General features: G+C 37.5%; 1 long non-coding RNA gene across 4 annotated transcripts in view; it reads left to right on the plus strand.

Moving 5' to 3' along the window:
• Positions 1-22684, plus strand: part of LOC102165712 — a 640592-nt gene that overhangs the window by 223617 nt on the left and 394291 nt on the right. The window lies entirely within an intron of this gene.

The following is a 22684-nucleotide window of genomic DNA, read 5'->3' on the forward strand; positions in this document are numbered from 1 at the left end:
TATTTAAAATAGCTCATCTTTACCTCACTTATAAAAACAATACTGTTAAATGTTAGAAATGAAACATATTTTTGCTTGTTCAAGTTGCATAAGAGACAAAAACAATATAAATTTAAAATCACTTAATATTAATAAAATATTAAGCGTAGGTGATAATTTAGCCCCTATTAGCATCTAGCCAATATGCGTGTTTTGTGGGTATTTACCACTAGAATCTTGAATTTCTTAGCTATAAATGAAAGATGAAGACTAGATGGTCTTTTAGGTTCCAAATCCTAACTTTAAAAAATCTGGAACCAAAATTATTCTATGAGTAGCACCCATAGATGGCAGTACCATGTAGTAAAAATAATGGGGAAAAATGATGCTTTTTGAACTTGTACAGATTAGGAAAAAACATAAAAATTAAAATTCATCTTTTTTGGGGGGTTTCAAATGGAAAAAGAAAGCAAAGGCAAAATGGCCATCACCATCACTTTATTTTGTTTTATAGAATGAGATTCTAGCTACATGAGGTGAAGATGGGAAGAAAAACTAAAGTCTTCTTATTTCTACATAAACAATGCATTGAAAAGCAGACAATTAGAAAATTTCTAAAGGAATTAGAGACTCCATTGCTGGTAGCAAAAAACTGGATTTTGAAAAAGGCACTGGAAATAATGCACCTATTGAAAGTAAAATAGAAACCCCAAAACCAAAAAACTTAAACTGACGTGACATTTAACTGTACAGTAAAAGCTCATTACTTTAGGATGATTTATAGGTAAAAACATGTACCTGACCTAATAAAAAATATGCACCGTAGGATATTTTGAATTTAACATTCCTTTATTTCTGAATGGCATAAAGTATCATAACCTAAGTTAATGTTTTTTGTTTTTGTTTTTTTTTCCCCTTGGAGGACACTGTGGTGTCTGGCTTCAGAGGGACAAGGGAGTGTCTGTCTGTACAGCATTTTACATATCCATTGTCGAATGGATAATTTTAGGAACTTGGGAGACAGACATAAGGTGAGCATGAAAAATGAGATTCCCAAATAAAATCACAATTCAACCCATTCTTTTACCAATAAAATCACCCAGTTCTTGTGGATCTGGAATTAATACATTAAAATGTCATGGAGGACAAATTCCTTGAAAGCTATATTTGAATGTGCTCTGAATATCTTAGGATGCATATAAAATCAGGACATGTACAATATGTAAGTTCAGGAAAGAGTTTTTCTCTTTCACAGTGCTTAGTAAAGAACTTTCTCATATCATTAATTATTGTTGCCATGATGAACCTGGACAAATAGCGAAGAAGCAGTTACTCACAAAATATGAATTGTTCAACCCCAGTATTTAATACTGCTGGTCAGGGAAAGTGATGAATGTTCTTTGCTTGATATGCATTAAGGAGTGGCACAACAAAGGGCTATTTCATTCAGCTTTATAAAACACCAGTGATGTTATGATGCAAGAAAAGAAACACATCTTAGCAGCAAAAGAGGTAGAGTAAATAGCTATTATCTGTGCATTTCACTTCCTAACAATTATAACCTGGGTGCTGGGGGTTAAAATGCCTCTAACTCATACATTCAGCAGGCATTCTTTAAGTACCATGTGTTCCTGTATGTCGGAACAGATGGGAAATTTTTACATAGGATAATCATTTCTCTCTGATTGCCTGGCGTCTCATTGTGGAGACAGACATGTGTACCTTGATATAGCTGACAAAGATTTAAGTTCAAGGGACATAGTGGGACCTCTGGGTGGAGTTGGGGAGTTTCCTGGAGGTGGTGAGCTCTGGGCATCACATGCAGTGGCAGGGAACTAGGAGTCTACAGGGAAGGCAGTGGGAGAGGCAATGGTTCTTCACTGAAAACGGGGTAACTTTATGGGCTCCTTCCCTAATGTGAGCTTGGAGAGGACACCTTAACAGACTTATCCCTTCTAAGTCTACATGTTCTGGTCTTCCCATTCTCCTTTGCCAGTCATTGGTTAAGGACCTGAATCTTGTTCTCTGTCAGGTATATTGGGGTGATTGTTTCTTATTTCTCATTCACACCTGCAGATCTCCCCCCATCTCCACTGCTCAGCATCCCCCACTCAAGACAGTCAAGGAGGGCAAGAGCGAAGGTAATAGAAGCTCACATTAAAATAGGCAAATGACTCTCTTGGACTTTTTGTTTTAGAGAAAGCTTGTCACTTAAAAATATAAGCAGTGTCATGTTTCGATATCAGTGTAGTATACTGTACTTTCGTCATTTTGCTTAATCTTCAGATGCGACTCAGACCTTTGGAGAACCTGCCTGTTGTCCTACAACAGCTATTGCTGAGGTGTAGTCCACTTTGTTTTCCTCTGAATTATTAGTTTTTATTAGCGTTGATCTTTAAACACCACTATACAAATTCAAATATTACCACAAAAGGCAGAGGTAAAAAAATATATTTCGGCTTTACCTCTGAACATCCATTCTTTGCTATCATGTCTGGTACTGATACCAAAACAGCTGTGGAGAATTTCCCTTGGTTTTTCCAAATTCGGAAGATTAGTAAAATGCTTTGCATTAAGAACACTTAGTTGATATAAACAATTACAATTTAGGAATATCTAAAATTAACTATCATCAGAGATAAAGGAGAGTAAAATAACCTTTTTTTTTGAGTTTAGATAGCCTTCTCCCATTCACTCTTTGTTTTCTCCTCCATTCCCCCCACAGCACTTAGCAGGATGGCTACATAGAGAAGGTGCCAGAAATACTTAGTAAATAAATACTCATCAAGTTAAAAAGTTAAAGTCAACTCAGCTCTCTTGTGCCATTATTGATGTACTTTTATTTTTTAAGATTTTAAAAAAATAACTCTTTTAGGTTTACAACAAAATTGAGAGGTGGGTACAAAGATTTCTCATATTCCCTCTGTTCCTACTTATGCATAGCCTCCTTCATTATCAATGTCACTCATCAAATGGTACCTTTTTACCAAAGATAAGCCTACAGTGACCACAGTTTATAGGGTTCACTTTTGGTGTTGTACATTCTTTGGGTTTGGAAAATATATAATAACATATACATTTATATATGTTATATAATGTTATAGTATATAGTATAATGTTATTATACATTTGTCCAAACCCATAGAATGCACAACACCAAAAGTGACCAGAGTACTTTCATGGTCCTAATAATCCTCTCTGCTCTGTCTATTGATCTCTCCCAACCCTAATTCTGGAAACTACCAATCTTTTTATTGTCTCCATAGTTTTGCCTTTTCCAGAATGTCATATTGTTGGAATCATACAGCATATGGCCTTTTCAGATTGGCTTGTTTCCCTTAATAATATGCATTTAAAGTTCCCCTGGGTCTTTGCATGACTTAAAAGCTCCTTTCTTTGAGTGCTAAGTAATATTCTACTGTCTGGATGTCCCACTGTTTATTTATCCATTCACTGAGTGACATCTTGTTGCTTCCAATATTCACACACTTTTCATAATACAACCCTACCTGCTAACAATAGCATAAGAAAAGACTATCTGGGATCTAGAATAACTTTTTGTTTTGTCTGGTTACCAAATTAATGATTTCTTTTATTGTATTGTTGCATACTATAGCAGGGATGAAGGAGAAGGTAGAGGTGGTGACAAAGCTGTGATAGAATTTAGATAGCATCTATTTTGATTCCATCATTTTGGTTGAGGATTACTGACCAGTGTCAGAAATACAAAGCATCTTCCAGAGCCAACCCATGTAGTCTCATTAGCCACTCGGTGGAATGGGTTCATCTTTCTATTCCCGGGAGCTTTGATATAACAGAACATAAGGAGGACATTCGGGACCCTGGATATCAAGGCGGGCTTGGAGGAGGGTAGGATTCTTATCATGGAAAGAAAGAGAGAGGGAGAAGAATGAAACAAGAGGAGGTTGAGCACACAGGATGGCAGTTTTTCCCACATGACCTGCTGTCATGTTTACTCTGTAGACCGGTCTTTATATTAAATTCTATGGCTTCCCCCCCCCCCCTTCTAGCTACTGCCATTTTTCTGCTCCCCTTTTGAGAAGCAGAACTTCAAAAAAAAAGTTTCCATGCCCATTTTCTCCAGTTTATCTTTTCCCATTCTTAAATCGACTTCAGACAGGATTTTATTCCTCTCCACTCTAATGAAATAGATCCATGGTCTCCATGTTGCCAAAATCAAAGGTCACCTCTCAGTTCTTATTTCCTTGACTTATAAGCTTTGCTTGATACAGGTGATCATGCCTTCATTTTTGGAACATTTTCTACATTTAATTTCCAGGACTCTACTCGTTCCTCATTTTCTTCTTATTTCCCTGGCTGCTTTCTTTTATTCTCTTATTAAATTCCTCATTTTCACCTCAAACCTCCTAAATTTGGAGAACCACAAAGTTTAGTTTTCAGACTCACTCCCATGATAATATCCTCTAGTTTGTGGTTTTAAATGTCATGTATTTGTTGAGCATGGCAGATTTATGTTTCTAGTGTATACTTCTGCTCTGAACCCTGGACTCACATAACCAACTATGTAGTCAACATCTCTACCTGGATGTCTGATTAGCCTTCTCAAATTTAATACTTTTAAAATAAACACCTGATTTTTCTTCCCAACTCTGTTATTGCCTTATATTCTGAATCTTGATAAGTGGAAAATTTATCCCTCTATTTTCCCTGATCAGAAAACTTGGAATTGTTTTTGACATCTTTCTTTTTTTCTTTTCTCTTTCTTTCTCTATCTTTTTATGGCTGCACTCAGGGCATGTGGAAGTTCCTGGGCCAGGGATTGAATCCAATGCTGGATCCTATAACTTCCTGTGCTGGGTCAAGGATCGAACCTGTGCCTCCACTGCAAGTGGCGCTGCTGCAGTGGGATTCTTAAGCCCTGTGCCATGGTGGGACCTCCTCCTTTATTTTTGTCATGCACCCACCTCCGGTGAGTCAGCAAGCTCTGTCAGAGCATTTATTTCAGATAAATACAAATGATCTCTTCTGCTGTCACTGGTTTAGGCACCATCCTCTTTTGTCTGGATAATTTCAGTTTTCTTGATCGGTCTGATTTCACCTTTTCCTACTATATATTCTCTCCATAGCAATCATAGAAATCTTTCTGAAATATAAATCCGATCATGTTACTCCTCTGGTCAAAACGTTCTATTAGTTTTCCATATCCCACAGAATAAACCCTCCAGTCCTAACAGGAGCTTTTGAGCCCCTATGAAATCTAATACTCTATTTCCTCTCTGACTTCATTGCCTTCTAGTCTGCTCCTTGATCACTCTACTCCAGCTATTCTGGTTTCCTTCTACCTCTGAGCCTTTAAACTTTCTGTTCCCTCTTTTAGGATTCTCTTCCCTCAGGTACCTGCACTTTCTGTTCCCTCTCTTAGGATTCTCTTCCCTCAGGTACCTGCATAGCTTACTCTGATGCGTCACTCAGTTATCTACTCCAGTGTAAAATAGCTGTTCCACCACCCCCTATTCTTTTGCTCTGCTTTTGCCACTCAATACCCCCGTTCCCCACCAGACTTATTTATTTGTTCATTTCTTCCTTGTTTCTCTCTATTGGGAAACAAATGCCATAAGGGTAGGGATATTGTCTCTTTTTCTTATGCACATGGTTCAGGAATGGCACCTGATATATAAGAATATTGCTGTTTGTTAATATTTAATATGTATTAAGTGAATTAATTTTAAGAGGTTTAGGACAGAGATATATAAACAATAACACAGTGGAAGTAAATACGTGAAACACAGCACTATTTACAAGTAGAGTTCATGAAATGTAAAAATTCACTGGTAAAAGTCAGAAAGCTATAAATATCACTATCTTAAAATAAGGACTCAGAAGAAAAATAGTTACTGTCACTCTCCAGGGCCTCCCTTCTTTCTTACCTAGTCACGACTTCTCTTTTGACCTCATTCTTTACTACTCTGCCTTTTTCCTTAGGGGTATACCCAGAGGAAAAATTGAAAAATAAAATCTTACTTTCTAATTTTTTGATTTCTTAATATAACCCATTCCATCTGACATGTTCCATTGCCCTGTTAACTTTGGCAAAAGTCCTTTCTTACTTGAATGTAACCACAAAGCAAGCCTATAACCAGTTCATTTTCTAATTTTTGTTTAAGTGTTTCTTACTTACTTGGTTTCAGAAAATACCAGAAAGGTAGCACAATTACATAAAGCCATAGCCATACAACATAAATATAAAAGAGTAAGAAAGAACAAGGAGAAAAGTAAGTTAAAGGAATTAAACAGAATCATGATTAAGACTTTGTTACAGGAGTTCCTGTTGCGGCTCAGTAGGTTCAGAACCCAACATAGTGTCTGTGAGGATGTGGGTTTGATCCCTGGTCTTGCTCAGTGGGTTAAGGATCTGGCTTTGCCACAAGCTGTGGTGTAGATCATAGATGTTCCTTGGAACTGGCATAGCTGTAGCTGTGGTGTAGGTCAGCAGCTGCAGCTCCATTTCAACCCCTAGCCTAGGAACTTCCATATGCCACATGTGCAGTCCTTAAAAAAAAAAAAAGGCTTTCTTACAAAAGCATGCCATAGAGCTGGGTCAGCAAACTATAGCAAGGAAGCTAAGCTCAGCCCAATGCCTGTTTTTGTAAATAAAGTTTTATTAGAGCAAAGTCACACCTTGTTGTTTGTTCATTGTCTGTGGCTGATTTCACGCAACAGTGGCAGAGTTGGCTAGTTACGACAGAGTCAGTATGGCCTGCAGAGATTAAAACATTTACTATCTGGCCCTTTATGAACAGTTGGCCAATTCCCACCATGGAGTTCCCTGCACTCACCAAGGATAGTCCCCAAATTTCCCTCTCACCTTTCTAGTGCTAATGCAGAGATCTAACTTTCGCCACTCATGAGGGCTCCAGTGTCTGTGGAGCAAAATACATTCAGTTTCCAAAGGGAAGAACAGTTCTGATGCTGACAACCAGAAAGAACTTTTGGTGAAGGATCCTTATCAGTGGAACCTTGAATAACGTAATAGATTGTGTTCTTTGTAAGATGCCTGATGAAACATAATGGAAGACTCATTCCATTGGGCTATTTCTTAAAATATCCCTTCATATAGGCAGATATCATCATGCCAAGTTCGGTTCTCTCTATACAAAAAATACAGGGGATGAGGGGACCACCGCATATTATCTCTTGCCTAAGCATCTCCATTCAAACTTATGACCATTCCTTTTGGTGATTTTTTTTAAAAAATTGCTCATGTCTCTCTATCATGTAGTACACTCAGCATTTGTCTGTCCCTGGGCAAATTCGCTTTTCCTTGATTCATTTTGGAAAGAGTAAAAATTATATTCTGGTGGTGCAAACTACACTTCCAATGGTGTGGAGGCATGAAAGGATAGGTCATCTTTGTGGATAGTTAAAAATTTGAGTGTGTGTGGTAAAAACCCTGAGATACGATTGGTGGCAAAGAAAGTTGGGATCAGGTTGTAAAGGATTATGATATGTAATTTGGGCTTTATCCAGTTGGCAATGGCATCCCCACTAAGATTTTCTAAGTCGTTTTTAACTATACTTCTTTTAGCTAAATAATGAAGAAAATAAAGTTATTTAAAAAACAAAGAATGAGGCTCATGCTTTGTCTTCCCCCAAAGCAACTCCAAACAGATGTTCTTGCCTACCGTGGCGTGACATGGGTCTAAGGAATTGCTTTTAGTAGGTTCTTCCACACTCCACTGCTCCTGACTTTTTAATACTACCTCCTTAGAGTTTATAGCTGTCTTCTTCCAAGGTCAAGGCTTTTCTGAATCCTCCTAGCACCCCTTTCCTGCAGTGTTTTTTAACACAAACACATGCTCTGTCTGTCAAGTACAGTGTAAAAATGACTTTGCTGGAAGGCGTGTAGATTTCTGGGCATAAGCCACACACAGAGCAAGCCTTGCAAGCAGATGGCCTCATTACTAGATCCAGCCTGAGCCAGATAGAAACAGGGCTGGGGTTTTTATAGGATGGTACAGTTATGGTCTCCTGATCTTCAATTCTGTACTTTGGTCTCAGGTCTACTCCTTAGGTTCAGTTCAAAACAATTCTCTTGGGAACTTCCATTTTATATTTACACCCCTTGTTTAGACTCCACTCAGCACTCAAAAAAAAAAAAATAATAATAATATCTCTCCTCTAGGTGTTTTCTGTATGACTGGATAATTTTACTTACTGGTGTTTTTCACTCTAGTCTGTTCAAATCCCTTAATGGCTATCTCTCCTCTTCAGTCTCACCCCACCAACCTGTCTCCTGATGTGTCAGTTTTCTTAAGCATCTTCCTTCTATCACTGTCCCTGGATTGCACTCTGATCATGTGAGCATTTCTCAGTCTAACTTTATGTTGCCTGTCAACCTGTTTTAAAATTAGTATGCCAACATTTCTCCTTTTCTACAGAAAAACTTGGTTATAAGACAGCTCATAATAAAGCTAAGGCAAGGTGAGAGGTAAGAATATCTTTACCCATTAAAATTTAAGATGTGAGCGGATGGGGAGAAAGTGAAAAAAAAAAAAAAACTGAGAGACAAATGAAAGCCTAAGTGTCTAATTTATACTCTTTCAGACTCCCCTTTCTCAAGTTTGAGCAGTTTGGCAGCATTCCTGCTTGTCTCAGTAGAAAAAAACCAAAATACTCTTGTCTTACTTTCTTGACTTGTTATGGTATAAATAGGAAAGAGTAGTTTGCCAGTTTCCTTCTTTCACTTGAGTATTATTGTTATTATTGTTTTCTTGGATATATTTTAAGCTTATTGAAGGTAGGGGTCATGCATTTACTGTATCTCCCACAGCATACAACATACAGCTTTGGAAATATCTTCCTTTTGTTTTATTTTATGTTGACTTCATCCTCAGGTTCTTGATAGGGATAAACTAATTTCCAGTTATTCCACTCTTAACATCTTCCCAAGCTCAAATTCAGTAGAAAAGATAGTGTCTCCCTAAATAGTTCAAACAAAATATCAGGGCTATCATTTGCTAATAGTTGAGTCATTTGTATCTTTGAAGAATTGCTGTGGCCAGAGTGATGAAGTGATCCAGCTGGTGGGAGAAAGGGTGCAGGATCTGGACAAAGACTCAACTCTACTTGAAGCACAGAGACTTTAGTGGAAGAGAGGTGAGCCTCAAAGGAAAATTGAGTTTCTGTTTCCAAAAGATGGGGAAGTGAATGGTGGTTATATAACACAATGAATGTTCATTACAGTGTTCTAATCAAGAAGATTAAGACGATTATAAGAGTGATTACTATGCTATTCTAGCTCCCATGACCTTTGAGCAACAAATACTGAATGAATGACTCTTTGAGAGTTATGTGTCCCAGGAATGGCTTAGGACAGAACTGAGGAGAATTTGGAAGCCATCAGAGACAACATGAAAGGCCATGTGAAAGTTACAAGGTGTTGCTAAAAAACACAGTTCTCAGGATCAGCAGAGACCTCTTACTGCTTATAGAATAGAGTACAAAGCCTTAGTTTGATAGACAAGATCCTTTACAATTTGACCATAGTTTGCTTTCATCCTGCCGACTTCCATTGTACTCTCTGTAATCCAGCCAAATATAGTTTCTTATCAGTCTCTAAACACATCATGCTGTTTCATGACTTGGTGACTTTCCCCCATCTTTGCCCTTTATTATTTTTTAAAAATGAACTTTATTAAAGAACACATAAAGAAAAATGCCCAATTCAATGACTTTTGAAAATTTTGTTCCATTCTTGGACTGCTGTTTCACACTCTTTGCAAACTGATACATTTCTATTAGTTCATGGATGATGCTCAAGTATTATTACTTATATAAAGATCTCAGAAAGGTTTGCCTTTGACCTGAATGTCTATGTGGATGGCGACACTATTAAACAAACAAACAAACAAAAGGATTACAGCAGAAAGAATGAGTTTGGCTAGGGGGAGGGGAGGAGGGTAATGTATGCCATCTCGGACAAGTAGGTCTGAAGTAACCGTATAGGGATGACTGGTTGATTTTTAGATGCACTGGATTTAGATATTCAGCTGAGTGGCCTGACATGAATATAACGATGCAGGTGTTGCCACATGGAAGTGGTGAATGAGATTTCTTGGTGAGAAAATTATCTAGGGTGGGACTTAGGAGAACACATTTAAAAGGAGAGCTGAGGCACTGCATGGTCAGTGATGGAGATGAAGGAGAATGAACAGAGAGGTGTGAGGAGACCAAGACAGGATAATCTCAGAAGTTAAATGGTGACCAAGGAGATGGAGTTTTTGGAGAAGGGAGTGAATAGTGTTGAGTGATAGAGGCAGCTCAAGGATGATAAACCTCAAGTTAACAGTGCTTTGGGGTGTGGGTGATGATTTTCAGAGATTGAAAGAAACTTAGGGGCTATAGAAGGGACTGTAGAAGGACTGCCCCTTGTGGGGTATTAATGGTGCTAAAAGGCAGCTCTCCTGAGCATCTTGTGATAGGAACTAGAGATACAGAGTCTCTTTCAGCATGAATAGAATTCATAGCCTTACTCTCTTTTCTACCTTGGGTGATGGACATTCATTGCAATATCACTATGGATTTCTTTCTAGAATATTTCCCTTAAAGAGCATTCTTTTATGTTAACATAATAATAGAAAAATACAACTTCTTAAAAATCACATCAATAACTATTTTGGAACAAGACTGACCAAATATACCATTACATTCTAACACATAGCACAAAAAATGAAGTCTACTGAACTGGATAGAAAGAAGGAGTTATTACCTTGTTTGCTCTAAACAAATGCTATTCTCTAGTTTATCCTCAGGACCTCTATTTTTCAAATGAAAAAAAAAATTATTTTATAGTTACAGAATCACTCATTGCTGGTTCCCTGGTAAGAAAATGGTAATAAACATATAAAGAAAAAAGTACAGGAATATGCTTTGATATTCAAATTGGCATATTCAAACTCCAGGTTCAGCCTGTGGCAGTGAGAGGTCACATGGTTATAAGGTTATGGTTGGTGGTCAGAAAAGATCTCAAAGGCATCAGAGGTTCGTTTTGTTAGTTTTATTATTCCTGGTTCAGTCCTCCAGTTCAGTGGGCCTGGAAATTCAGTCAATAATTTATTCAGGGAAATTCAAGCCTTGAGTAAAAGGACATAAAAGATCCATTTCGGATTTGTGAAACTGATTTTTAGCTAAGGCAATAATTAATGTTAAGATATGTGTATTTCCAAATCTCTATGTGGGAAATTAAAGCAAAAATTAGATGGTTGCCTGATGAGTTTATGGAATGAGAATATCTCAGTAATCCTGTCTGGTAATACTATAGTCCTTGATCTAGCAAATGAAACAGACATATGGGCTATTTCCCCCCATTAACTTTGGTTTTCAGGCCTCTTTGAGGTTCTTACTAATGCCACGGAGTCTCTCAAGTCAAAAGCTTTTTCAAACATTTCAATGTTTCCAAAGAGTCCCAGTTCCACAGATCACAAGCTAGGGGTGCACAATCTATGATTTTCAATGCTTATTCGTGTCCTTTCCATTTCTGCTCCAACATTTAGATTAATCAGCCCTGTTTGCTTCAGACCAAGAAATTCTAGTACCCTGTGGCTTAAAGAAGGAGGTTGGTGTGTAGGTATTTTCCTCTGCTAGGATGTAAAAACACCAATAGTCCTTGAATTCTGCCTGTTCGGTAAAATCAGCAGAAAATATTCCTGCTACTTTTTTTTTTTTTTTTTTTTTTTGAGGAGATTCTCAGACAAACAGACAAACAAACAATCAACAACAAAAAAATAGAGTTAATGTCAACATCCTGGCAATGTAAATTAAGAGTCAGTGTACTTTTTTGTGATGTCACCTAATCCCTCCTGTATTGTAATTCTCTTTAACATGTAATCCTAGACCCTGTCTTGAAGTGCAGGCAGTTGAAAGGATAGCATGCCAAGAATATTTTCCTCTAATGGCTAGAGCTGATAGTGAGTTGGTTATTCAGTCCTGTTGTGGATTAGATTTATTTGTTAGAATCGTTCTGATGCACAACATATTGAGGCAAAACAGAATTTTGATCATCCTGGAGTCCTATATCTTTGCTGATTTCATTTTGAGTTTTAATTGATAAGAGAATTACAGAAACAGAATAATAGCAGTGTCTTTCAAATCCTAGCTCTTATTGCCACTCTTGGAGGATATCTGGTCTTAAACACTTGATTAAATCATATGTTTTTCTGTCCTACCTTATGAAATGGCAAGGTAAAAAAGGATTTGGAGACGGTACTAGTCAGCATCCGAGCAAAAAAGAGATGGTACATTCAAGTTGGGATAATATGAGAAGGGCTTTAAAAAGGAGCTATTTCCCTGGCAAAGGAAGAACATAGGAAATCAGTAGTGAAGTGCAGTACCTTAGACATGTTACCTGGACTAGGCCCACTAGGGTAAGGAGTATGATCAAACTCTGGAAGGAAGAGCTGGGTGGAGAAGGTCCACTTGAGTGGACACTGAGCTAGGGTGAAGGGACACAGCTAGTCCCAAGTGGCCTGAAGAGAAGGAGTTAAGGACATAAAGACATCATCCGTCCTCACTCTCTTTCCTTAGGATGTCTTTTTGGGCTTCCCTGTTGGCACATTGATGTATTCATGTTGGTCAGCCTCCTGGATGGGGCCAGGGTGGGAAAAAAACGGAGGATGGGTATGGAGGGCAACAAAAATATTTGGCACAAGTCCAACAAATCTGGGGGTCAAATTCTGGCCCCACCACTTATCAACTCTTCATTTTTGAACCAGACTTAACTTTTCTCATATTCAGTTTTCTCAGAATTTCTGAGAAAATAAAATGGATAATGTAAATAGAAAAATATCTAGGAGTTGCTACTGTGGTGCAGTTCGGGTCACCGTGGAGGTGTGGGTTCAATCCCCAGCCTAGCAGTGGGTTAAGGGATCCAGCATTACTGCAGCTGTGGGATAGGTTATAGCTGTTGTTTGGATTTAACCCTTGGCCTAGGAATTTCCATATGCCATGGGTGTGACCATTAAAAAAAAGAAGAAATAGAAAAATATCTAAGTCACATGACATAAATGCTTATTGCATGTTTACTGAATGAATTACCATCTGATTAATTAAAAATAAGAGATTTGTGAAAGCAGAGGCTAAGAAATGGTTTCTTTTTTTTTTTTTTTTTTTTTTTTTGTCTTTTGTTGTTGTTGTTATTGTTGTTGCTATTTCTTGGGCCGCTCCCTCGGCGTTATTGTTGTTGTTGTTGCTATTTCTTGGGCCGCTCCCGCCGCATATGGAGGTTCCCAGGCTAGGGGTCCAATCGGAGCTGTAGCCACCGGCCTACGCCCGCCAGAGCCACAGCAACGTGGGATCTGAGCCGCGTCTGCAACCTACACCACAGCTCACGGCAACGCCGGATCGTTAACCCACTGAGCAAGGGCAGGGACCGAACCCGCAACCTCATGGTTCCTAGTCGGATTCGTTAACCACTGCGCCACGACGGGAACTCCAGAAATGGTTTCTTTTTACAATTTATGCACCATAAATAGAATTTTTGCTGTGTGCCCATCTGAATAACATATTGCCCTCAAGTGGTAATATAGAGAATCAATATTTTCTAGGCAATATGCCTGGGGAAATATGCATAAAAACAAATAATCATTATTGATAATGTGTGACTATTGTGTTCTGAACAGTTAAAATTTAATGTTTACTTGCCTTTGATGAGGCAGGATGGCTTTCCAATTTTCCCATTTTATGAACTAAAATACATAAAACTAAACATCTCTTAAAAACCATAGAATTTTAGAACTGGAAATGGCCCATGGAAAAACATGTTTGTTTATTATTTTGCAGTTGCAAAACCTGAGTCCCAGAAATGTAAATTCATCCAAGCCTAATAACCTTGATAAGTGGCAGAGTTACAACTAGAGCATAGGAGTTTTTGGCCTCAGTCTAAGCCATATCCTTATAGATTTTGATGAATAATATCCCAAAGAACAGAACTGACTAAAAGTTCCACGCCTTATAAATCAGCATGAAGTTTGCCCAAAGGATAGACTGGCTTATGAATTCAATCGCCATCTAGATTCCAAGAGAAGAGAGTCAATTAAAACAAAGCATTAGTATTTTGTAATTTATAAAAGAACATTTTGCCGTAAGTGATCATCATTATTATCCTGCTCTCTGATGTGGATACAATTTGTCTTGAGGCCCTTGAAAATAAATTATATGTATTTCCAGAAAACCTGAAATTAGGTTCTGCGTCACAGGGAGAAGCACCCACTTGACAGGAAGGATGACTGTAGTCCTCATACAGTCCAAGAAAAATAAACCAGCTCCGTGTAGTCACAGTAAAAATATCTCACTTAAGTTCTCCATATGGGATAGGGTTGTTTTCTTTAATGTTTCACAAGCCTTTGAATGAGAAACCTCAAGGGTCATGGTTTAGAATATTATGTGAGGGGCTATTTATTCTTAGAAAAGGGGAAGTGAAAATTCTAAAGAAAACAGACCATTGTCATTTATCTTCAAGAAAAATAGATTTTTTTTCTGGAAGACATAGTATCCATCTTTCTCACTATGTCTTTTATAAGAGGAATTGCTATTAGGTTTGTTGAAGCATTCTAGGACTCTGAAGAGAAAAAAAAATGTTTAAAGGATTAAGGCTAAAACAATGCTGGTCCCTCACCGTCATGCCACGTGAAGGGGCCATGGAATAGCTCCTGAGAGGCTTAGTTTCCTTAGTTTGGACAAACTCTGCTCCCAGACACTCTCAGAAGAAAAGCCAATCTATGCTCTAGGGAATCAATCACAACTTCAGACTTTCCAAGTAACTTCCCTTTTGATTACTCCTCATTGATAGCCTTTGAGGTATGTTTCAATGAACACAAAATTTAGAGCTAGAAGATTTCTAACCTTCTGAGCTTCCTGAATACTCTACACATTATCCAAAATGATTCCTATGAACAAATCAATAAATATAAATTATCATTATCCAATTCCAAAAAAAGATACTTTTAAGTGATACCATCCAACATGGTGGTATGAACTTGGGACTCTGTGTAATTGGGTCTCTCTATATTTCAGTTCCCTCAAGTATAAAATGGGAAGATAGCATGGTTTACTTCATATAGAGTTCTTATAATTCCATGAGGTAGATTGTGAATGCACTTAGAATAGGACCTGACACACAGTATGGACTATACATTTTAGATAATGTTGTGGTTGTTGTCACTGTTATTATTACGTAATTAGTTTCATTATGTATTAAACCTATATTATGTTGTAGTCCTTGTTCTATATGTCCTCATTTAATCCTCACAGCAACCTTGAACTCGGTAGGTAGGTATCATTATTTCCATTTTACAGTGGAGGAGACTATGGTTAAGACAGTTTAAGAAACCAAACTAAACATACAGAGGAAGAGGCAAGGCTACAGTTCCAAAATAATCTGTCTGATCTCAGAACCCATGCCTTTAACCACTGCACTGTATTTTCTTCCAGCTGATCTTTTTAAAGCATTTTTATTTTATTTCTCCATTTTTTAAAGTTTTATTGAAGTATAGTCAGTTTACAATGTTTTGATAATTTCTGCTGTACAACAAAATGTATCAGTTATACATATATACACATATCCATTTTTTTCCAAATTCTTTCCCACATAGGTTATCACAGAAAATTGGGTAGAGTACCCTGTGCTATATAGCAGGTCCCCACTGACCATCCATTCCATATCCAATAGTGTGCACATGCTTATCCCAAACTCTTGATCAATCTCCTCCCACATCCCCCAACCAGTCTCCTTTGGTAACTGTAAGTTTGTTTTTGAAATTTGTGAGTTTGTTTCTGTTTTATAAATAAGTTCATTTGTATCCTTTTTTTAAGATTCCACCTATAAGTGATGCCGTATGATGTTTGTCTTTGTCTGACTTACTTCACTTATTATGATAATCTTTAGTTCCATCCATGTTGCTGTAATGGCATTATTTCATTCTTTTTAATGGCTGAATAATATTCCATTGTGTGTATATGTACCACATCTTATCCATTCCTTTGTCAATGGACATATAGTTTGTTTCCATATCTTGGCTATTGTAAATAGTGCTGCAGAAAATATTGGGGTGCATGTACCTTTTCAAATTATGGCTTTCTCTGGGTATATGCCAAAGATTGGGATGGCTAGATCATATTGTAGTTCTATATTTAGTTTTTTGAGGAACCTCCATACTGTTTTCCATAGTGGTTGTACCAATTTATACTCCCATCAACATTGTAGGAAGGTTTCCTTTTCTCTGTACCCCCTCTAGCATTTATTGTTTGATGATAGCCATTCTGACTGGTGTGAGGTGATACCTCATTGTAGTTTTGATTTGCATTTCTCAAATAATTAGTGACGTTGAGCACCTTTTCATGTGTTTTTTGGCCATCTGTCTATCTTCTTTGGAGAAATGTCTGTTTAGGTCTTCTGCCCATTTTTCGATTGGGTTATTTATTTTTTTGACATTGAGCTGTATGCTTTTGTGTATTTTGGAGATTAAACCCTTGTTAGTCATTTCATTTGCAAAGATTTTCTCTCATTCTGTGGGTTGTCTTTTTGTTTTTTGTTTTTTTTTAGTGGTTTCCTTTGCTGTATAAAAGCTTAAGTGTTTTTGTTTTTTGATTTTTTTAGGGCTGCACCCATGGCATGTTTCTAGGCTAGGGGTCAACTCAGAGCTACAGCTGCTGGCCTACACCACAGCCATAGTAACGCAGGATCCAAGCCATGTCTGTGATCTACACCACAGTTTACAGCAACTCCAGATCCTTAACCCACTGAACGAGGCCAGGGATTTAACCCACATACTTATGGATGGATCCTAGTCAGGTTCATTACCACTGAGCCCCAAGGAAACTCCTAAAAGCTTAAGCTTAATTAGGTTCCATTGTTTTGTTTTTATTTTCGTTACTATAGGAGGTGGACCTAAAAGATATTGCTGCAATTTATGTCAATGAGTGTTCTGCCTATGTTTTCCTCTAAGAGTATTATAGTATCTGGTCTTATGTTTGTTTTTTAATTTTTTTTTTTTGTCTTTTGTCTTTTTCGGGCCACACCTATGGCATATGGAGGTTCCTGAACTAGGGGTCAAATCGGAGCTACAGCTGTTGGCCTCTGCCACAGCAAGGCAGGATCCAAACTGTGTCTGTGACCTACACCACAGCTCACAGCAACACTGGATCCTTAACCCACTGACTGATGCCAGAGATCGAACCCACAACCTCATGGTTACTAGTCAGATAAGGTTCTGCTGTGCCACACTGGGAACTCCCTGGTCTTATGTTTAGGTCTTTAATTCATTTTGAATTTATTTTTGTGTATAGTATTATTGTTCTAATTTCATTCTTTTAAATGTAGCTGTCCAGTTTTCCTAGCACCACCTATTGAAGAGACTGTCTTTTCCATTGTTTATCCTTGCCTCCTCTGTTGTAGATTAGTTGACCATAGGTGTGTAAGTTTATTTCTGGGCTTTCTATCCTATTCTCTTGGTCTCTATTTCTGTTTTTGTGCCAGTACCATACAGTTTTGAGATTATTGTAGCTTTGTAGTATAGTCTGAGGTCAGGGAGCCTGATTCCTCCAGCTCCATTTTTCTTTCTCAGAAGTACTTTGACTATTTGGGGCTCTTTAGTGTTTCCATACAATTTTTAAAATATTTTGCTCTAGTTCTGTGAAAAATACTATTAGTAATTTGATAGGGATTGCATTGAATATGTAGATTGCTTTGGGTAGTATAGTATTTTGACAATATTGATTCTACCAATGCAAGAACATTGTATATCTTTCCATCTGTTTGTGTCCTCTTTCAACAATATCTTATAGTTTTCAGAGTACAGGTCTTTTGCCTCCTTAGGTAGATTTATTCCTAGGTATTTTATTCTTTTCGATGTGATGGTGAACAAGATTGTTTCCTTAATTTCTCTTTCTCTTTCTTTTTTTATTTTCTTTTTAGGGCTGCATCCATGGCATATGGAAGGCCCCAGGCTAGGAGTCCAATCACAGCTGTAGCTGCAGACCTACATTATAGCTACAACAATGCTATATCTGAACCATATCTACAACCTATACACAGCTCATGGCAATGCCAGATCCTTAACCCACTGAGCAGAGCCAGGGATCAAGCCCATGTCCTCATGGATACTAGTTGCATTCGTTACCAATGAGCCATGACAGGAACTCCCTTAATTTCTCTTTCAGATCTTTTGTTGCTAGCCAGATGATCTTTTTATATTTGTGAAATTTCCCCTAAAACCTGATCATCCTGTAAGACCATAGGATTAAGTAAAAAAAAAGGAACATCCACAATTCTGTTGTGTTTTTGAAATTAAACTTGACTTTTATTGTTTATTCTTTTTAATAAGCAATATGTGCCTTTTGTTGAAAAATTAGAAATTTCTATTATGAAAAGTAAAAAAAATATTATTTTTACCTAGAGATAGCTACTGTTAACTCCTTTGTTGTATATTCTTTCACTGTTTGTTTTCTAAATTTCATCTAGTGCAATTGGTTATAGTATCTTTAAAACTTACTAAAAATATTTCCATAGAATAAATAAGGGTAAAGGCTATTTTCTTTTTAGTATGAGTAAGATATTTTCTTCCTATTAAAGCTTTGAGTGGCACAAAGCCTAGACTGTGGTTTACCAGTGGGATTTAGACCGATATTTTTAATGACCGAAAGGTAAAATAAGGACACAGAAATGAAATGTAAGAACATTAGAAACTCTGTAGGAAAAAAGAAAATCAGTGGTAGTTGGGAGTTCTTTGTTTCTTTGACTTAGTTCTCAATGTTATTCCATTTTAATAAGCCAGTGATAATGGACATCATCTATGTTCTTTCTCCAGCCCAAGTCCCTATCCTGAATTCTTTGTGAAGTGTGGAATTTTTTTTTAACTGAAATTAAAAAAAAAAAGATAATAAAAAGATTTTCCTAACCTCAAGGCATTTATAATTCGTGCCTTCACCAGTGAATTTAAAGTAGGTGGTAATAGCAAAAGATCAGCTTGTGGGAGTTCCTACCATGGCACAGCAGGTTAAGAATCTGAATGCATCAGCTTGGGTTTCTGCATAGGTATGGGTTCAATCCCTGGCCCAGTACAGTGGGTTAAAGTTTCCAGTATTCTCATACTATCTTCCATCATGTTCTATCCCAAGAGATTTGATATAGTTCCCTATGCTGTGCTCATTGCTTATCCATTCTAATTGTAATAGTTTGTATCTACCAACCCTAAACTCTCCAATCATCCCACTTCCTCCCTCCTGCCCCTTGGCAGCCACAAGACAGCTCTCTGTCTGTGAGTCAAACTGACACAACACTGTAAATCAACTAATAAAAATTGAATTAAATTAAATAAAAAAAAAAGAGTCTGGCATTGCAGCAGCTGTGGAGTAAGTTGCAGCTATGGCTAAGATTCAGTCCCTGGCCAGGAACTTCCATATGCTGTGAATGTGGCCATAAAGTTAAAAAAAAAAAGCAATCAGTTTGTGTTGCCTCCAAGTTTAGGACTCAAGGAAAGGCTGCATAAATTACAGATGAATTCTGCTCATAGATTTCAAAGGCATCTTGGTATCATTTGTGTTGGAAAAAACCACAAGACAAAACAGAAGTTAAATCAAATTACCTATAGGTAGAATATTTTCCCTTCTTGCCTACTATCTTACTCCAGTTTTTAAGCTTCATAAATTTTTCAATAAATCATTGCCACTGTTATTTTTCCGAGTGGGGTGCCTATAATGAAATAAAAAATCTAGGGTAGAGTAAAAAATGATAGAAATGGAGGGCACAAAGGAAATAGACTTCAAGATAAAATATAGAGTGATAGCTAAGAAAAATAACTTTTTGGTGGCAATTTTTAATATTCAAGTTTAGAACTATTTTTCATGGAGTCAGAATAAAGAGGCCACATTTTATGCCTTGATGCCGCTCGGTTTATTTTTTAAATTTACATCAAACATTTTGAATTCTATTAGTTTTGTGTCTTTTCAATCTGTTAGATTGAGAAAAAAAAAACCTAATAGTTTCAGAAAACTGTTAAGTAACATTTAGCCAGTTAAATCATAGATAATTGAAAGCCTTTCTTTTTTAGGATCCTTAGTCCTTGCTTGCCACAATTTTTATACTTTTAGATGCACCTGCTGGTACAACAAGGAGTAATTTTGTAGGGGAGTTTACAATGATAGTCACAGATAGTTATCTGAACAATTATTTCTACATTCCAGAAATAATTAGTTTTGTTATAATTGTACTACCTTGTGGCAGAGCCAGTAGAGATGAACAAAAGAGCCATTCTGCAAAATATGGACCAATCTTCTTTATTATGATATTAAGAGGGATTTGACTTAGATGCCCATATGTCTGCATTTAGAACCTCAGCATCAAAGCCCTTTAGTCACTGTAGCGCCTTAATTACTACATGATCCAAAGTACCGTTTATAGTTTTAGCAATATTTATTAGAGATTTCTTAAAATATTTAATTTGTATTTTATATTCCAGGCCCCCAGTGTGGATGAAAAATGCTTTTGCCATTCAAGTCATTTCGAGAACAATGATGAACAGAAGAGACCCCAGAGCTACTTATCTGACAGGACATAGCTGAGTTCTGTTATTTTGAGGGGTCTTCTGCCTCTGAGATCTTATGATTCAATGCTCGTGCCCCAAAGGTGCCTGTCCTATATGTGTCAGGGCATCAAGAAAGCCTGCAGCAGTATGGAAATCCTCTCTCAGCACATCAGTCATTGGCAGATGCTTCGTTGTAGTTATTGTCAGTTTTAAAAATGGTTCTGCAAAAACAGACCTGCAAACTGGGACACAAGGAAAAGGGGACGGAATGTTGAATGAGTGACAGCTGAGGGGTGCCTTTTTTTTTTTTCTCTCTGCCAAGGACAAATTCCAGCCCATGCCTGCTGGAATGGTGTGAACATCAGATTCCTGCCCAGTGGCAATTTGCATTTTAAGTAGAGCGCATAAAATTCCCATACACATGAATGTCGAGGTTCTGATTGTCCACAGTTATCAAATATGCTGCAAGCTACCAAAAACATCCCATGAACTGCAGTTCAAAATCTTTCCTTTAATCCAACTCCTTAGACCCCTGTTTTGGAGGTTTTGGTAGAGGCTGAGATGTTGCAGTGGTATCACAGGTAATTGTATATCCTGACATTGATAGTTTTCTCCGCCTTTCAGTTATCAGTTAGTACTCGATCTGAAATCAGTTTTGCTTGGTAAAATATGGGTATTGAGTATGTGGACATTCACTTTAGGAGTATTAATTTGGGATGTTTTGACATTCCATTGAGAAAAGAATGTCCTAGGAAGTCTGCCATACCCTGGTTGTGATCTTGGTTATTTGACCTAATCTCGCTGAATGATGAGTACAATGAGTCCTGCACTATCACTATTTATTAGACATTTTGTCATATTTGTGTTCATCCATCATATTTGGTTTAGTCTTTATGTGTTTGGGAAAATTCCCAAGGAAATATTAATCTCACTATTACAGAAGTCAGAACTAAAATTCCCGGCAGTCTTGCTCATACCTAGAATATACCTGGGGTTCACCAGTCAAATGCACCAAGGTGACTACATTTCAGTTATGAGCAATGAGAAGAAAGAGTTTGGTACTCTATTTAGCTGGTGAGGAGGCAGTTGAAGCATTGCTGTGGGAGAAAAAATACTACTTATCAAAAGTACATATAAATTATAAATATGCCATGATTTTAAAAGTTCAATATAAGAAAAAATATTGGCTTCTTAGAATAAAAGAAATATAGTTGTTTGTACTGTACTGTGAATGTTTACCAGTTTTGACCCTTCCCTGGGAATGGTTCTTGTTTTAAAAGAAGCCTGCCAACTCAATATGTAATGGGGTGACTATTAAGGAAAGAGTTCTCACCTGAGCCTTTAATTCATCTCTTAACTTGTTAAAGGTATACATCCCTTTATTTGTCCAAAAAACCTGAGTTTTAGTCAGTTTGGGCTGCTATAATAGAATACTAGAATATGCTAGAATAGACCAGGCAGCTTATTTAATTTTTGTTTGTTTGTTTTTAATGGCTGCACCTGTGGCATATGGACGTTCCCAGGCCAGGGATGAAATCTGGGCTGTAGCTCTGAACTATGCTGTAGCTGTTGCAATGCCAGATCCTTTAACCCACTGTGCCAGGTTGTGGATCAAACCCGAGCCTTCACAGTGACCTAAGCCTCCGTAGTCAGATTCTTAACCCACTGTGCCACTAAGGAAACTCCAGACTGGGAAACTTATAAACAAGAAAAATCTATTTCTACTGGTTCTGGAACCTGGAAGTTCAACCTTAAGGTGCTGGTAGAGTTGGTGTCTGATAAGGACCCACTCCCTGCTTCACAGATGACCATCTTCTTCTTGTGTCCTTACGTGGCAGAAGGAAGGAGCAAGGGAACTCTCTGGCATCTCTTCCATAGGAGCTCTAATCCCATCTGTGAGGGCCCTGCCTTAATGATCTAATCACCTCCCAAAGACCCCACTTCCAGATACCATCACATTGAAAATTAGATTTCAACATGTGAATTTTAAGAGGACACTTTCAGTCTCTAGCAGTTGGTAATGTCTCATTTGGAGACCTGATATGTTCACTTAACGTGATTTAGTTTATTAAAAAAACCCTCTCCTTTTAGACTTTATCTTCTCCAAGAGAAAATTCCAAATATTTAATCTGTTCTTATATAAAAAG

Source organism: Sus scrofa, chromosome 3, assembly GCF_000003025.6.
Source record: "Sus scrofa isolate TJ Tabasco breed Duroc chromosome 3, Sscrofa11.1, whole genome shotgun sequence".
In the NCBI taxonomy this organism is placed as follows: domain Eukaryota; kingdom Metazoa; phylum Chordata; class Mammalia; order Artiodactyla; family Suidae; genus Sus; species Sus scrofa.